This window comes from Echinops telfairi, unplaced genomic scaffold, assembly GCF_000313985.2.
Source record: "Echinops telfairi isolate 266 unplaced genomic scaffold, ASM31398v2 ScPeMD7_5805;HRSCAF=6673, whole genome shotgun sequence".
Lineage (NCBI taxonomy): Eukaryota > Metazoa > Chordata > Mammalia > Afrosoricida > Tenrecidae > Echinops > Echinops telfairi.
This window is the reverse complement of record NW_022109704.1, coordinates 1920481-1924652: the sequence shown is the minus strand read 5'-3', so window position 1 is coordinate 1924652 and position 4172 is coordinate 1920481. Positions and strand designations below refer to the sequence as shown.

The 4172-nt window shown below is 48.9% G+C and overlaps 1 long non-coding RNA gene across 1 annotated transcript in view; it reads left to right on the top strand.

The window, feature by feature from the left end:
* Positions 1 to 4172, top strand: part of LOC123522333 — a 22081-nt gene that overhangs the window by 2227 nt on the left and 15682 nt on the right. The window contains exon 2 of the long non-coding RNA XR_006680603.1: positions 2876 to 2996. This is a non-coding gene — a long non-coding RNA (uncharacterized LOC123522333). The remainder of the gene's footprint in view (positions 1 to 2875; positions 2997 to 4172) is intronic.

Here is a 4172-nt window from a genome sequence, read left to right as displayed (position 1 = left end):
TTGAGGGAGTACTTGAGTGGAGGCCCAATGTCCTTCAGGGCAGTGGTCTTTTATTCAATTCCTTTTGGCTCTTCACTGTCTCCATCCTCATCCTCGTATCCCAGGCCAGGCAGACACCAAGTAAGCCTGCTTCTTCATCTCCTTGGTGGCCCCTTGATGCCCCTGTGGTCATCCTATCTCCATGCCCCCGAGGACTCCATCTCTAACTTCCTCTCTAAACCAATTGCCATTGAATCAATTCTGAGTCAAATTCTGCTCTGTAGGGTTTTCAAGGGACGATTTTTGCCACCATAGTTACCAGCTTTTTCTTTCAAGGCACCTTTGGGTGGTCGCAAACCTCCAACCTTAATTGATTGTGTGCCCCGGGGCCTCCACTCTCCTTTGTACTCCCCTGCTCTTTAATTTATGTCTTCTTTCTGAAATCACAAAGCAAGGGTTGACTTGGGGTAACCAGCCATCAAAGATCCGAAAGAGAAAAAACCCACTCTCATCCCCTTAACTAGGGTTCTTAGTTAAGGGGATGAAAGCTGTTATCTGAGAGCTGTTATCTTGCTGGGTTTTCAGCCTGTCATTGGCTACAAGTTCTTTCAGGCCCCTAGGCTCTGGCTGGGGATTCGGTGGCTCCTCCTTGGCCACCCCCATCATCTGCCTGCTGCTTCCTCCAGGGCTGCCAAGGTAGTTGGGGAAAGTTGTGTCCTAACTTGGACGACCCTGCCATGGAAGCAGTCCAGGGAGGGGATCAGGTGGGTCACGGAGACACACCCATGGCATCTTTACTTTTTTTGGGTAGGGACAGAGCTTGATCTTGAAGAACTGTACCCAAATCAGCATAATTGTCTCTTAAGCAACTCTCATTTTGCTTCTCAGGAGTTTAAGAACTTCTCACCTTCTCACCTTCCATTCCGGTCAGACCTTAGCCCAGGCACAACCAGCGCTGGCTGACTCCCAGATTCACACAGCAGGATAAGCAACACCCTCCCTGCTGCTCAGCTCAGCCCCAGGAAGCTGCTTTCAGTCTGAGTTCTAGGCAGATCGCTAGGAAGAAGTGGGAATTTGGGCCCGGGTCTGCTACTTGGGAGGCAGTGTGTACCATGATGCTGGCACCTATTGCGTCCCTCGGACTCGGCTGGTGGGTTTTTTGTGAAAAGCGAGAATGATGGGTGCCTGGGAAAGCTGGGGAGGGACCGACCTTTGTTTCTGTTGTTTCAAGTCCCAGCAAAGGAGTGTTAAGGGAGGTCAGCTAAGGAGCTGCCAATTGGATAGTTAGGCGATTATGTAACAGCTGTTCCAGAACCTTGGCTCTGAGCGCCTATTTTATGGGCCTGAAAGTAAACAGGAAGCATCTTTGGGGTTAAGGTGTGGTGGCCAATGGAGTTTATGGGCAAAAGCGGACACCCCCCCCCCCTTCGACTTCACTAGCCCCTTTAAAAAGGTCCTAAAAACATTAATGGATAAGAGGGGGGAGAAGGGAAAGCAGAATTAACCCTGGTGAAAAGGAGGGAGGGGGCTTATTGATGCTGGGATCTCTAAGAATAATTTGATGGGGGGGAAAAGGGGGGACTTAGTATCTCAAGGAGAAGCGAGAACAGCCCAGCAAGAGGGAGTGAGAGCAGAGAGCAAGGAGAAGCAGCAGGTAGGTTACTCCTGCCGGGGATGCTCCTGCCCCTACTTGCATCATCCCAACACAGCGGTGTAGGGAATGCCATCCCCCTTTCACTGGTAGAGAAACCGAGGCTCAGCGAGGGCCCAGACCACTGGTGGTTGGCAGAGCAGTGTTCCCACCCTAGGCCCCATCCCCACCCCCAACTCACTCGGAGTCCAGAGCTCCGTTTGGCAACTACTCCCTGCTGGTCTTGTGTTTTGTTTCACTGTTTGGTTGGAGGTGGGGGCTGGGCGGCAGAAGGTGAATGGCCATGGCATCCAGCTCGCTGGGTGGCTGAGGACAGAGAAACGGTCTTTTGGAATAGAGAGGGGAGTGAAGAAACAGATGTCTCCTGCACTGAGCAGTGCGGTCCCAAGGGGGAGGAGGCCAGGTATGCTTTAGAAGAAAAGGCTGGAAAGATATCCATCCAAAGGCTAATCATAATTTTCTTGGGAAAGAGGTAATAGGAGGAACAGGGTGATTTCCCATTTGTTTCCTTGGTGTACACCAGTATTTTATTTTAAGTAAGCATTGACTGTTTTTGTAATTAATACCATGAAGAAAAGTATCAAAAGAAAAAAATATATGTATATACGGAGAAAGCAAGGACAGGGCAGATCAAAGTGGAGGTCTGAGCAGGTCCCTTTCACCCTGGAGCCCCACCACCCCCATCTGCCTTCTGCTCTAGAAGACATATGTGCGGCGAGAGGTCACCGAACGGAGACAGGATTGAGACAAAGAACGGGAGGTGAAGAGCGGCTTTATTCGGGCAGGGAAAGAGCTCCCGGGAGGGAAGGGAGAGCAGAGAGAGGGACGGGAGCATTTCGAGCTCCAGGGCAGGTTCCGAGACACAACGAGTTAGGTTAGGGAAATCGCACCAGACTGTGGGGCAGCGGGATATTTGTAGGATGTGGGTCAGGGAAATATGCAAATGAGGTGAAGAGAGCTGCTGGTGCTTGTGCCCATAAGGAGAAGGGAGGCTTCCTGGTGTGAGCTGCAGTCCAAGTCCTTCTCAGACCAGCTTCTTGGAATGTGAGGGAAGAGGCTGCAGTCCAGCTCTGGCCTTGAGAGGTGGGGGAGGTGGGGGGGAGGGGGCTATGTGGACCCTGCCCTGAGAGATAAGTTCCTTGGAATCCAGCAGATCGCCCATCTTTCTGAGGGGCTGGGGGAAGGGGCTGCGTGGTCAGGACCCGGCCCAAACACAGAGTCATTCAGTCTTCTTGCATTCTGCAGGTCCTTCTGGAGCTGTACATGGCTTGAGGCAGACATGGTGGACGATGAGCTAAACAAGGAAAACTTTCTGTCTTCATAGCACTGACCTTCTAGGGGAGGCAGTCAATAATCAAGGACACAGGTAAATAAACTAGATCATTTCAGGTAGGTGCTATGAAGGAGAGAGGATAATGTAAGGGTGTCTGAAAAGGAAACATTAGCTGGTAGTGCTTAGTGTACACAGATACAAATTTATAATAAAATGTACAGTGTAAACACTTAGGTTGTTCGGTGCTAACTCATGGAAAACTACCCAGTCCTTTGTCATCTCCGCAATCACTGCCATACGTGAGCTCATTGCCACAACCGCTGTGTCAGGCCATCTCCCCGAGTGTCTTCTGTTTCACTGACCTCTACGTTACCAAGCATGTGTGCTTCTTCAGGGCCTGGTCCCTCCTGACAGCGTGTCCAAAGTGTGTAAGACAAAGTCTGGCCATCTTTATTTCTAAAGGACAATCTGGCTGTACTTCTTCTAAGATAGATGTATTTATTTGTTGTTGTGGTTGTTTTTGTGACAGTCCGTGGTATAGTCAATGTTCTTCACCAACATCTTAGTTCAAATGCATTCATTATTCTCTCTTTAAAAAAAATCATTTTATTGGGGGCTCATACAACTCTGATCACAATCCATCCATCCATCCATTGTGTCAAGCACATTTGTCCATTCATTGCCCTTATCATTCTCAAAATATTTGCTCTCCACTTAAGCCCTTGGTATCAGCATTCATTATTCTTTGGTCTTCCTTGTTCATTAGCCAACTTTCACATGCAGATTCCTGGTTTAAGGAAGACAAAGTTTAGCTCTCAATGACATCTTTGCTTTTGAAGCCTTATGTGATAGACTTGTCCAGTGTGATGTGTTGCCGAGAGCTCCGAAGGAGATGGAAAGAACACACAGTCACTATGCCAAAAAGAACTAGGCAACATGCAGTCATTTCAAAAGGTTGCACATGAGGAAGAACCAATGGTACTGAAGGAAGAAGTTCAAGCTGCACTGAAAGCATTAGCGGAAAACAAGGCTCCAGGAATTAATGGGATACCCATGGAAAAGGTTCAACAAGCTGAAGAAGCACTAAAAGCACTCAGCTGTCTATGCCAGCTCCCTGGCCAGCTGACGGGGAGAGATTCATATTTATACCCATTTAAAAGAAAGGTGACCCGAAGACAAATGGGTGCATAAGCAAATGTGGTGAAGAAAGCTGATGGTGCCCGGCTATCAAAAAGTATAGCGTCTGGGGTCTTAAAGGCTTGAAGGTAA